Below are 14,142 nucleotides of genomic sequence, written 5' to 3'. Positions count from 1 at the left end.
CTCCATGTGATGCATCCGTATGAAATGCAGACTGATTGCAATTTCTGCCTGTGTTTCTCCCAGCTGAAAGCAAGATGACCTGCAGGTTTTTGTTTTGGTGCATCTATAGGAAAATTTTGCTTTGCTGGCCTATTGTAATTTTTTTCCTTATTCCAGATTTTTAAAAATAAACAGAAGGGATTAACTGGAGTGGAAGGCTTAATTGACCTCTTTCAAACAAATCTCCTCCCTAGAGAAGCTTGAATTAAACCCCCACTTTCATTCCTGCAATTTAACTGACTGGTGATATCTCATCTGTAAAACAATGTACTCTGATTATGCCTTACGGTCTTAAACTTTGGAAAACTGATTTTATAGAGATACAGAATGTGTAACACTTGTTCTAAAACCTGCCATGTTAATAATTTATTAATATTTTATTCTGGTTGTGTTTTTGTGTTTGTATTTGCTCTTTACTATGTCCTTGTAACCATAGTTTATATAAATTTCCTGCGTAATCCTTCAGTGCCCAAGTTTGCCTCTGTACTCCCTTGCTATGTATATATTGATTTCAGTTCATGATTACATTAAGGAAAATCCTTTTTATCTGCTCCCATGAGGAGTTTTCTGTTGAGGACAGTTCTTAGGTCTTGTATTATTTTGCAGCAAACACTGCAAATCAGAAAGGGAGAATGGGATAAATTTGGCAATGAAGATGGGTTTGAGATGAAGTTTGAAAGGTTATTTTGCATAAGTAGGAAAGGAAGGAGTGGTGTGGAAAGGCCAGGCAGGCAGGAGCTTATGGAATTAGACCTTTGGGAGCCAGCCCCAGCTCAGCACATGGAGCAGAAGCGTGGCAAAACTGAGAGCCCAGGAAAAACGGTGATGTGGAAGATCTGCAGGGAGTCTGGCTCTGCTTGGAAAGTGGAAATGGAGAAGGAAGCTACTACTGAGTTCCTTCGAGCTTTTCAGATTAAAGTATGTCTTTAGCCAAGAGAAAAAAACCCTTCAGTTTCCCCTCCCAATCCATAATTCCCTTGCTCTGATTATTACCAAGTGTGGAAGCATTTGCCTTTGCACATGTGATGGATGCCAGCAGCACTGGAAAGCTGTCATTGGAGGCGGGGGGTAAAAAGAGAAAAAAGTATTTTCTTATGTTTGCTGGAGCAGAGCTCAGTGGAGCATTTCAGATGCTCGTGTTCAGATTACTGCCCTTCTCCTTTGCCTTTCCCTCTGCATTAGAAAACTGCCTATTAATAAGCTGGTAGGTGAGCAGTAATTTTGCATGTTAAACAGTGTGATTGCTTCATCCCAGTGGGATTGTGCTCTCTCAGAGTTGGACAGCTGAAAAATACATATATTGGTAATCAAATTAGACTTTATTTACAAATATTGGCTCAGAGGCTTTCCAAGTCGGAAACTTTGATTCCTTTTCTGGTGAGCATAAGCCTTGCTGGATTCAGACCAGATAATGTGAAGCTCAGTCTTTTTCCAGCTTTACAAAATCATGGCTTAGAAAATATTGATGAAGGGGAACTTTGGTTTCCATTGGGAAATGGGAGATAGTGGCAGCAAAAGAGAGGGAGGGAAGTGACATCTCTGGCCTCTGTTGCAAAGAAAGGGAGCAGGAAATGGGCTTCCTTAAATAAAGTCAACTGTGTCCCCCCTCCCTTGCTCTTGAATGTGCTGCCACCATGGAGGGTTATTTTTCCAATTCTTCCCATTTTCAGTAGAAGGAAACAGGAAAAAGTGGCTATTTCTTGGGTCAGTAGTCTCCCCCTGAAGCCAACAACAGTTCCATCAGGGGCCAAATGATGCTCCAGAAACCCCAAGACTGAGATGACACAGCTCTGAAGTGGGGAAAAGAGAGATGAGCCTTGAAGATTGATTTTGGGGAAGTACAAAATGCACAAGTACCCAGCGGTGGTCTGAGTGTGATTTGTGATTCAGGTGCTCAGGAGTGAGAGTTGCCCTAACCAGGCTGAGAGTGAATTTTCAACAGAGCTCTTAGAATTCTGGAATTTCCTGTGAGTTTTGAAGCTCCTTGCCAGTAAGTCAAACCCTGTTAGAGAAGTGTCATGCCACCCTAGTAAATATATATGGGTTTTTTAGAAATTTCTCTGTAGATACCTAGCATTCTAAAAAATGAATCCCTATCCTGAATGAACTGATGTTTTAAAATGGTACCATAGATAGTTAAAGGCTGCATGGCAGCTCCAGCTTTTCCAGCCTGAGCCCCTGCTAGTGAGAGAAAAGGAGCTCACATGGACTTTGCACTGATTTATTCATATCACATCTCTTACGTGGGCGAGCTGAGCCTTCAGCTTTTGGCATCCTGAGCGTTGGTTACTTGCAAGGACACGCCACAAGTAAGAAACATGGGGGGACAAAATGATGTTATTTCCATTTAAAACATTCAACCTGAGTGATACAAGGAGAAAGAATAGTTATAATAGCACAGCTGATTGCTGTCAGAGTACTAAAAGGGAGTTTTATTGGAAAAGGTATTATACAGCCTACTGTGCTTTGCATAATCATTTCAAAAGCAGTTCAGGACATCTTCCTGCCTTTATCCTGAAGAAAGTAGAAATAATTTAGAAAGCCAGGGTTGTCAGTATGGCTGAGCTCAAGGCTGAGCACAGTTACACTGGGGTGGGTGCACAGTGTGCAGGTGCAAGGAGTGCGGAGACTGAATTACAGGGGTAGAGTGTAAAAAGATGTTCTGGTGATCCGCTTGTGGTGTCTCAAACAATTTGAGTCTCATGGCTGTCTTAAAGTCACCTTTCTGAAACCTTTCTATTGCCACATGAAGCAAACAGTGAGTCATCTCAGATGCCCACCTAGAGCACACACAATTTTCACATTGGCTGAAAACAGAAAATTCCAGGGTATTTATTGAGTCTTATGTCCAAAACTTGGGAAAATTGACATTTTGGGGGTTAACTGTATCTCAAATAGCTTTTGAGTTATGTGTGATTCCTTCTTTAAGTACAAGAGGGAAACAGTGAGAATTAAATGACAGATTTTGTAGGACAACATATTTCATTAGAATAGAAACTTTTTTTCTGGTAAGAAAATATTTCATTTATGATCCAAACTCCTTCTGCACATTTAATTTCTCTCTCAGCCAGTGACTCTGCAGTCCCTTTTTTCCCAAAGTGCTGGCTCTGGCTCTGCCACTTGACATAACCACACATGTTCCCTTAATGCATTTTTTTGCAGTCACTTTCCTGGCTCATCTTTTGATTTCCCAGTTGCATCAGCAGCTTTGTTGGAGTCACTCTGTAATGAAGTGGGGAATGAATGAATTAATGAATCTCCCTGCCTCTGGAAACAGCAGTGAATGCAATCAGAGTCAGCATGCAGATATGTCCTTTTCTGTTAATTATTATCTTCTAATTGATGGTGTATTTTTGATGCTGAGCCTTTAGGTAGGACCTGCAATCTATGGTCTAAATATACCAAATTTAAATATAGATATATGTTTTTAAATATAAACACAGGGGTTAGAGTCTGATGGGTCCCTTGCACCATTTCACCAAGCAGGATGGGAGCCTTGGGGATCCATGAGCTGTTGATTGCTGAGAGATGATGGCCAACTTCTTCACCCCTGCATAGCCTCAGCATCTCACCCTCAGTGGTAAATAAGATTTATCAGATAGTACTTGGAGAAGATCTTGCCTTCTGTCACAGACTCCTTGTTATGATGGTGTTTTCCCAACGAGACAGCATTGAGAGCTGCTGTAAAATCAGTCAGTGCAGACTGGGGAGGGATGATGCCATGTTGTTCCAGTAGAAGTGTTTCTTCTGGGAGAGAAGTGGCTTTTTAACATAATTGTCTAGAAGTTTGGGAGCTGAATCACTCACAGTCACAGGGCAGCTTCTCATGGTGTTTCCAGAACAAGATTCCTGGGAGTCATCTTAGCTGCTCACTCACCTGGCAAAATATTTTCCTTGTTTTCTTTTTTTCTGAGAGGCTGGAAGTGTCTTTTTGGACCATTTCAGATGAAACCTCTCATCCTGCAGAGGGTCTGGAGAGGCCTTTCCCCAAAACAGTGTATGGATGGGCCCAGAAAAATGCAGAGATTGATGTGTGTGCATCCTTCCTTGGAAGGAAGGGATGGGAGCCACCTCCTGTGTCACCATCTCTTGGAAGGTGGCAGTGGTGGCCATCTGAGATGCAGTAACCTCTCCTGTTGATCAAAACCTTCCTGCAGTCAAAAAGCATTTTTATTGTTGATATTTAAAAGATGGAAAACAATAAAAACCTCACAATAGCATTCATCTTGCTGGATTTGCACTGAGATAAAACCGTGTGGGTTCTTTCATTCAGTTTACTGTAATGTTTGTTTTTCTGTGTCTGGTCTGAAAACTTTCATATCAGCTTCAGAGATAAGGCATAAAGAGCTTCTGTTACCTCCCAGTTAGAGAGAAGGTGAGACCCATCATTTCCAAACTGAGGTGCTTAGGCTAGGTTGCTTAGCTCTAAAAAAAAAATCAGTGTTGAAGAATTCCTCAGATGCAATTATTGATCATTGGGGATTATCCAGAGGGAGGAGGGCTGAGCAGACATCACTTTATAAACATTCTGTATAAAGAGCTTATGGTAACTTTCTGAAGAAGGTAATAAACAGTAAGCTCTGGAAACCCTTCAAGGGATCAGTTCTCATTTTTAATGTGGAAAAGTATGGCCTGACAGCAACTCATTAGGTAATAGGATAAGAATTGACTTTCAGACCAGCTTATCTGCACAATGCAGAGTGGGAAAAAAAAAGACAAGAAAATATGTAAGGAAAAAATTTAATGTAGACTCTACACATTTGTGATTTATTGTAGACTGTGGAAATGTTTTCCCTTCAGTTACAGTGATGCAGAATAAAACCAGATAGAAAGGTAGGAAACCCACAGTGATAACAACAGGCATGATTTTCATCTTGCAGGCCCTTGCTGGGGGTACATTTATCTATAGATCTGTTTGTTTGCATTTTAAAGGTATTTTGACATGCCAAATAAACTGATTTTGCACCATTTCTTGGCCGGCATAGGTCAGATCCTGTGTTTCATCCTAAAGATACTCTTATGAGAGGCTTGCCATTAATAATGAATGAATAATGAAGCATCCATTTCTGCTGATCACTCATTGGAAAGCAAACTTTTTTAACAAATGTCATGGTAATAGAGCAATTCCTCAGAGCCAGCACAGCCTGTACTATTTCAGAAGTAAAATAAGAAATACAGTGAATATTTTTGTAGGAAAATGAAGTGTGTTGAATACAAGCATACCAGTGGGGAGTGGTGGCAGGTAGTCTACTCCAGAGCCCCAGTGTCATTACCTTGTTGCAGTGATGTGGTGCTGTCACAGGCACGTGTCCCCCTCCCATCCCATTCACACCTGTGACTGGGAGCTGTAAAATCATCTCTGCTGGGGCCCCTCCTTGATGCATTTTTGGTGTATTCATGGATGTATCCAGCTCAAGATCAGTTGGTTTCTAGACGTAGAAAACATTTTGCCTCCTTTTTTTTGAAGTAAAAGCTGTCTTCTAAAAATGATCAGAATACATCCACAGTAGTTACAGGCACTTGTGAGAAACTGTGTAGTCCTGTGAGAAATATTTCCTGGGAGCTGTGGAAAAGCCCTACTGCAGCCCACCATGCTTTGGTCACTGCTGAGGTCACGCTGAAAGTACTGCACCTCAAATGCTGTTCAATTAAGGGATCTCACTTCAGAAAGGACATTGCTGGGGAAGGATCTGGAAAAACATGTCCCAGGAGGGGTGGCTGAGGGACCTGGCATGGCTATGAGGATGCTATTGCTCCTACAGCTACCCAAGAAGAGTTTATAGTGAAGTGGGATTGATCTCTTCTACCTTAGCTGAAAGGACATGGGGAAGTGGCCTTAAGTTGTACCCAGGGTGGTCAGATTAGATACTTGAAAAAAAGTTTGGACTGAAAGCGTGGTCAGGCATTGGAATAACTTGCCCAGGGAGGTGGTGGAGTCAATCAACATTGATGGTTTTGGAGGTCTCTTCCAGCTTTGATTCTGTGATTCTGTATGTTTGTAATGCTGGCTTTGCAGCTATCAAGTGTTGGGGACGAAACTCAGTTTCAGGAAGTTAAAACTAAAGTCGATAAGAACAATTTTCCAAGTGTTTTTCAAGCACTTTGTTAATTCTTTTGATTAATACAGAATTTCATATCCTTGCAGTTCTTATCCTACAGTTACCCCAACCTGTAGGAATGTCATATTTACTTGTATTACATACAATGTCCATATTTACTTGTATTACAGTTTCACTGTCCTTGTTTGACAAACTTGCAAGTTTGTCTGATATTTCTGCTCACTTTGTATTCTCTACTGATATATCATCCCTTTCATTCTTGATAGTATTTCCTTTAATGAGTATTTTTTTCTAATTTAAAACATAAAAATACAGTACCTGCATCCTTTAATATAGAGCAGTATAGAACTGTCTTAAAATAATTCTAATATTAACTCAGAAAAAAATAATTACAACTGAAGTTTCCAGCAGTAACTTGAGACTCAGGGTGTCTCATTTAATGGGTGTCTTATTTAATCCCTTCTCCCTGTGGATGTCCAGCATTTCCTACAAAGTTAATACCATTAATTATCTCAAGCTGAGCACCCAGAGGACTGTTTGCTTCTGCAAATCTGGAATCTTTTCACTTGCTAGGGATAGAAATTATTTGAGTTACCTCCAGGGCTTTGGTGGGGGTGAGGGGGGTTTCTTCTTTAATCTGCCCAGAGCTGTTGCAGACTAATTCCCTGCACGAATCTTTCACGTTGCTATTTATGTGTGCATGTGTATGAGATAATAGAGAGTGACTGACTACAATATATGCATTTAAGCTACTCAGCTGAAAATTACTGAGCATTAAAATCCACTGGGAATCACAAGACTTCTAAATTAGGAAAGCACATGTCAGTCAGTGTGTGGAAAGGAGTCCTCATACAAGAGTAGCTTTCAATAAGAAGAATGAGTATTGTTCCCTGGAGTACATCAATCCTAGTTTGGCCACTCTGTACCAGCTTTTACAATTTCTCTGGAAGCATACATTGGCTTTTGTTATTATTTTTTTCTTTTGTTCTGTGGTGCATTTCTATTGGATATGTCTCACGGGCCAGCTATCAAGAGACACATTGCTGTGCTGTGCCAAATGAAGGCATTTTCAACCATAAACAAGGTATTGTGGGGTTGAAAAGAATCGTGAATGACAAGTCCTGGACCCCTGTAATTGTTTACATGTATTTTATTATATTGTGCAGTGACATAGAAACTCTGAGAAACTGGCTGATTTGACCTAAGGTTGAAATGAACAGAATGCCACAGGGTAAATGAGGGGCTTTGGGAAAGAGGCATTTTTGTTGGTCTAGTCCATCAGCACATACCTTTCCATGATTAAGGCATGTATTTTAATAGTAGTTAAACAACTTAGAAGTCTGTCCCATCTCAAAAAAAATTCCAGACACCTTGAAAATCCATGATAACCAGTTGAATCCTATTGATCATCAAGCTTTTCATTCTAAAACTCACATGGGCATGCACTGAAAACTATACTTCTATACTATAATTGAACTGAAATGTGGTCACAGGTGATTAATTTCTATCAGTACGTTATTTGTGTACAGAAGAGCTTAGCAGAATGGTAAAAGACTCAAAATGTGAGCTGGCTTGGTTTGTTCAGGATTTGTAGGTCGTTTTTGTTGCTGCCAGAGGGTCAGTGTTTAAAATCATCATTAGTAGAGTATGTGAGAACATTTTCCAAGGTGTTACTTTATTGTTCCCAAAGTGAAATCCTCAAATCATAATTAGGAACAGAGGGATGAGCAGGGATCATGAGAAATGGGGTCCCTCATTAGAACTAGCCTAGTGTGTTGTCCATTCCCATGGCAAAACAAAAAACCTTCTATCTAAGGAAGTAATGAGATCCCTCTAGGTAACAGCAGAAGCTTAATAAAAAAATACAAGACATGACCACAGGACTCACCTACCTCTGGTTTGAGGTGCTCTGCAGGCAGCTGCCCTCTCCTTCTTGGGTGTCTCCCATTTGTTTCCATCCTATCCATCCCAAATGGTACTCTGGGTGTTACGGAAGTGTTTAGGAATATTGTGAAAAATCAAACAGGATTTCTCCTTTTGTCACAGTAGTGTGTCAGGCCTGACCTGAAACCAGTGTGGATTTTAAGAGTCTTTCCATGAACTTTATTGTCTTGGCCTTCAATTCATTCTGCTTTTCCAGGTATAGCTTTTGGTTTTGTCACCTGAAAAACAGGATAGTACTGTCTTTATTTCCAGCAAAAATAGAGATAAATTCTCCTTAAATCCTTAGATAGAAAGGAAACACAGAACTATTGCTGTTGCTGTTTCTTATTAAAGAAGAAAAATAAACAATTTCCTCATTTTTAATAGTTTTATTAAATATAGTAAATGTATTTAATGTATATGAGGTGTATAGATACACAGATATGTGTTGGTCTCCTACCAGAAGCAGGAACTTGCACCAGTGTGAGCCAGAGGAGAACCAACATCATTTTTACCTCTCACTCACAGAGGATCTCTCAGTGATTTGTGCTGCCATCAGTCCATCCCAGACATTTGCTTTCTCCTGGAGATTGAGTTTCAGTCCAGCTCACATTTGTCTGGAACCCTGGCTCTGCAGGCTGCCTTGACACGTTAATTTAATTTGTGCTTCTCAATTCATACTCTCTCATTTACGATCAAATATTGGGAAAGGTTACAATTAATCAGAGTGGAGGAACAGAAGCCGCCAAAGCTAATGATGTATTACTGCATTTGGGTTGCTCTGGAGGGAAATAATTGAGGTCCTTGTGTTATAGAAAACTATTACTACTAAGTAAAAATTATCAAAAGAAAGCAACCTGCACCCATCTCCCCATTTTGCAAGCTGCGTCTCTGTCAGGTTTCTTAAAAATGAAGAATTTTATTAACATGCCTGCCTTTCACCAGCTTTTTTGGCTGTGTGGCTGACTTGGGAGAAAATGTGCCTTTTCACAGGACCTTTTCACAGCCCTTGCTGCTGCCCCCACTTTGGGCTCACAGATGATACTCAGCATGCATGAAGACAATTTTACAGGCTAATAACATGCCCATCTGCAAGGGAAAAGGGCTCTGCTGCTGCTTGCTCAGCTGAGAAACCACAGGGAATCCCTGCAGAAAATACAGGCTTAATGCAGTGTGCATTTCCTAATTGAAAATGAACTAATTGCTGGTTGTTTAAAAGCAAACACGTTGCTGGGCTGAGGCAGACAGTGAATGCAGAGCACCTCCTGAGGGAATATTTTCAGCCCAGTCCATGCTCCAGCAGCAGTGAGGTGTGTGTAGGAAATCCTTGCAGGTTTGCCAGGGTGGCTCAGGGTCATGGTGAACAGACGTGATTTCCTGGGGTTAGTGGGACACTATCTGGCTGCTGAAAGAAAGCAGTAAAGAAGTAGGGCTTACACAGCTTTAGTACGGAGTCCTTAAAAGTTACATTTTAAAGTAAAAATTCCCATCTCACTTCATTATTCTAGGTACTGCCTTTTTAAGGTTATTGTGTGTTTTTTATGTGTGGCAGAATTTCACAGACCTTTGCTCGGGGTTATGTGGGGTCATCTGGGACGGCAAGAGATGTTGTCATTGCTTAAGGGATGCATTTGGGACACTTTGGTAGTTTTCAAGACTACAAGACAGGAAAAGGTCATTCCAACTTTAGTAGTCTTTAAAAGACAAGCTATTTGGAGGGGCAGCAAAACTTGGCTCTGGCTTTTTTATTTGGAGCAGAAAACTGGGCAGAGTTAAACAGAGTTCTCTCTTATTTTGTAGGTTGACTGGATTACTCTTAGGCTATGATAAAAGATACAGGATAGCATTAACCTTCGGATTGAAGTAATCCTTTTTTTCATTTTATTCCTACTGCCTTGAATCTGACTTGATGAATAAATTTGTTCTTTGAGGACAGTAACATAAATCTGGACTTTCAGCTGTTCAGTTCATCAGTCTTAGAGTGTCCCCTGTTCCCACATACAGGAGAGGGACAACTCATGGAAACCCCAGAAACTTTTGAGAGGGAACAAACCTGTGACCTCTGTGTGAGGGTCACAACCCTCTGTAGGGTGTGAACTGGCAGGGCTTTAACTTTTTGTGGGAAAGCTATTGCTGGAAATTCTCTCCTGAGCACAGACCACCATGGAAGAGTCTGAATGGGCTCCTCTGGCACCCAGGATAGTACTGCCATCCTCCTGCTCCAGTGTGGGTCTGTAGGATACTTCTAGCTGGGAGGCAGCACAATGATAGTGCAGTAGCTGACAGAGTGGATTTATTTGCTGGTCCACATCACACACCTTGCACGGGCATCATCTCAGGAAATTTCCTCTGTGGGAATCTCATCTGGTAGAAATTTGGACCAGCCTGGGAGCCCATGGTACTGTGATGCTCAGTGAATTATTTGTGTGCATAGAAAGGCGTGCAATGCAAAGGAGCCAAGTCTGGCATAGATCTAGCAGGCAGGGTGTGCTGATTAGCATGTAATTCGATTTGTTAGGCACTACAGTAAACAGCCCTGAGAGCAAAAGCAGTGATTGCTCCTGATAGCACCCTCTCAGTGTTACCTGGTGCCTGCAGCAGCCGGGTGGAGCTGTGTTCCAGCTCCCCAGCAGCCACCAGCAGAGTTGGCACTGCTCCTTTCCTGGGCAGAGACAAAGAATAAGACAAACAGTGCAGTTATAGAAGGGTTTGGGTAACTATCTGCAGAGCACAGCTCACACATTCGTCCCACTGTCTCTGCTCCGTCCGCATTCCCGGTGGCACATCTGGTACCAGCACTGCTGTGGGTTACTCTGGAGAAGGGATAGTGCAATTGTCTGGTTTTTCCCCCCAGTACTGCACTTTCCTCTGATAAGTATCCATATCTTTTCCATCATGGCTTTGGTTAAGAAAATCTGTTGTCTCTGACTCTTGTGCCATGGTTGAACTGTGGGTTGAGGAGTCCTTGGCATGGCAGCCTGGAGCTGAACAGGCTCAACTCCTGGCTCCCCCATTTGAGAGCAGACTTGCTTTAGGTGTTGTGCTGTTCTGCTTCCTGAATTCATTGCTTGCTGTCACTAAAGGACTGCCTGCTCCAGACCTCACATTTACAAGCACAAAATTAATGTGCTGCATCATTTCAGCATAAGAGTGAGTAAAGTTCTTCCATAGAAGTGCCCCACTGAAGCACTGCAGTGATGAGTTCTCCCTGTTTTCCCCCCAGAGCCAAGCCCACTGCCATCAGTAGTAGCTGTTTTTAGCATAGCCTCCCCCCAGTCCCCTTGTGTCAAGAGTCACCTTGTGGCTTTTGCCATTGGAATCAGCCAGACTATTCTTTGAGCACGTGCAAGGAGAGGACAGACATCCTGCTTGTGCTCATCCCACCAAAATAGCAACAAATTACAAGTACAATATCTCTCATTTCCTCTCCTTCTGTGGTGGTGAGCACAGGAGGAGCTGCACAGAGAGGTGGCATTTGCTGAGAGCCCTGGCACAATCAGGGCTACGCTGGAAGTTGTCAGGAAGAATTAAGTTAAGGGCGAGTGCCCTGGTGTGGGGATGGCACAGAAGCAGCTCTGCAGAGCCACCCTGCAGCCTCCCACCTCCCTGTGCCTCTGATACAGGCTGTCCCGTTGTTCGTGGGATGCTTTCCCAAGTAATCCCATTAGGAAATTAGAGGTTCTTAATAACTGTGAGAGGGTTACTTTTTTGTGTGAATGGGTAGGTGTCTGAATTAATTTCATACATTCTGTAATACAAATTTCATAAGTTTTCTGCCTGTCTTAGAAAGCTCCATCATTTCTCTTCAAAGCACTTGGGTTATTCCTAAAATGGCTTTAGATGTCTTGGAGAACATGTATTCACTTACTGGGGATGTTTTCTGCTTCCACACCTGATTGAATAAGTCCTTTATTTTTTGCATCATATCAATAGAGCTATGATAAAATGAAATTATCTCTCCTTTTATGAGGTATGGGGACCAAGCACCTCAGTGAGGACTGAATCATACAAGCCCAGAGCGTAAGGTTTCACAGACTTGGCTGCCCCAAACCCTCATCCTCAGACAGCTGAGGAAAATGGCAGCATCATTTCCATTCTTTGGGAGAAATGAGGAGAAATTAATCTTCCCTGTGAGTGCTGTGTATGTTACAGTTCTTTGGAGGGACCGTGCTGAGGGGAGGTTGGCTTGGCTTTGCAGTGAAATGGAGGTAACTTGCTGGCTGGTATCTCATTGAGTGAATGTGCTGTTCATTTTAGAAAGTAGTGTGCGCTGTGCCAGCTGATGTGCTTTTAGTTATCCAATGTTGTTTGGAGCTCTGGAGGACTTCAAGCATCCAGCAGCTGCTTTGGGATGCAAGTCCTGTGGGAAACCCTGGCATTGATCAGGGGAAAAAAACACATGTCTAGAGCTGATGGTTTAAAATGTTACTCCAATAGTCTCATGGATTGCCATCCCTGAGGGAGAATGAAATCAATGCAGTGCCATTGATCTGCAGCCAACTGCGATTTGGGGAGCCCTGTGGATTAGCCCTGGTTGGGAGCTACTGCCTGACCTGCTGGCTGCTTCTGTTTGAGCCTGGAAAATGGATAATCTCTGAACAGAGACCAAGCGTGATGGCTTTGAAAGCATGTCTGGGAGTGCCACAAGGTACCCAAATGCACCAAAGGAAAATAAAACAATTATGATGCTGGAAAGGGAAAAAAGGCTTGTATCAAAATGATTGTAGGAGGTTTTAGGAGAGGAAGGTGAGGAAGATAGCCGAATTAACTGTGCTGGAGAGAGACTGTCAAAAGAGGAGGAGATTTTAGGAAGTAAAGGGTACAGTAGAAAACCAGAGAGAGATGCATGGAAGATGAGACCTAGCAACAGGAGAAGTCTGCTTTGTCTAAAAGAAATATACACAAAGGGGACAATCACCTACAAATACACGGGGAGAGGACTTACAAAGCAGCCAGCAATCCATTTTCAGATTATGGATTTGATCTTTAGATAAACTTAGCTGCAGCAACAATACAAATGTATTTTCTTCTCTGAGCTTCTCCTCTCCACCTCCTGAATGAAAGTCAGGGAAGCCTCTTTACAGCTGTGATGAAAGAGCAGCTGCCAGCCTCCTCACCCTGCTGCTATTTCAGACAGATGCTGCTCAAGTGCTTAGCCAGCCCTGCTTGAAATGGCCCAGAGAGCAAGGTGGAGGACTATTCTGAGACAGCAGGAAGTAGGCAGAGAACTTTTCCAGGACAGGACAAGAAAAGCAACAGGAGCTCTGGCTGTTTTCCTGGGACCAGGAATTTATCCTTGCCTTGCACAACCGGTTTCTGGAGTCCTCCAGAAAGTCAGTGCTGAACTTGCTTCAATAGAACTGTTAGGCTGCACGTTATTTTAAGGTGGGACCCACCAACCCCAAGGGTTAATGCAGGTTGTGAGTGTATTGGCTATTTCCTGTGTCAGTAGAATGAGCAAATACCTTTATCCCTCTCAGTTTGCAGCTCCTTCAGCCTTGCCAGTGAAACTTCTCTTGCTCCAGCTAATCTATTAGCCTGTGTTCCCTTGTGTGCTCTGAAACCCTCCTGCTGCCTTTTCCATGTTCCTCAGGAAGGCCAAAAGAGACAGGAGGAAAGCAAAATAACTCAGTCTTACCAGGAAATAACAGTAAAAAATGATGGAAACATTCACTTGCTGTAGGGCAAGAGCTGTAACTATTAGCTTTACCAGGCAGCCAGGACAACCCAGGTCAATCCAGTGATGGTGAGGCTGGGAAAGTCACATTTCCTCCAACAGCTCCAGCTCCTTGCTTGTATAGGATTGGAAGGACTCCTCTCTCTTCTCCACACCACCTGTACAGGAACCAAAAGAGCTGATGCTCCTTTCTGGAACTTAAAAGGAGTAGGGTCTTGATGCAATGAATCCCAGCCAAGTCTGCTGGCTAGGAGCCAGGGACCTCTGCCCATCAGGGTGTAAACCCAGGTCCTTTGGCTCTCACGGCAAATAATTTCTCTCCTGAAGAAGTCAGGCCATGATATTTGTAATAACTGATACCTGATGCTTTTTTTAAGCAAGACCCTTCACAAATGCAGATGGAGGCACTTGGATCAGGTTAGAATTAGATCTGAGCTCTGTGTT

General features: G+C 42.5%; 1 protein-coding gene across 2 annotated transcripts in view; it reads left to right on the top strand.

Annotated features, from left to right (window-relative positions):
• The window catches only part of PAK5 (p21 (RAC1) activated kinase 5), an 82,967-nt gene that overhangs the window by 32,281 nt on the left and 36,544 nt on the right, over positions 1-14,142 (top strand). The gene's annotated exons all lie outside the window — the stretch shown is intronic.

This window comes from Catharus ustulatus, chromosome 3 (assembly GCF_009819885.2).
Source record: "Catharus ustulatus isolate bCatUst1 chromosome 3, bCatUst1.pri.v2, whole genome shotgun sequence".
In the NCBI taxonomy this organism is placed as follows: Eukaryota; Metazoa; Chordata; class Aves; order Passeriformes; family Turdidae; genus Catharus; species Catharus ustulatus.
This window is presented reverse-complemented; position numbering and strand designations above follow the sequence as displayed.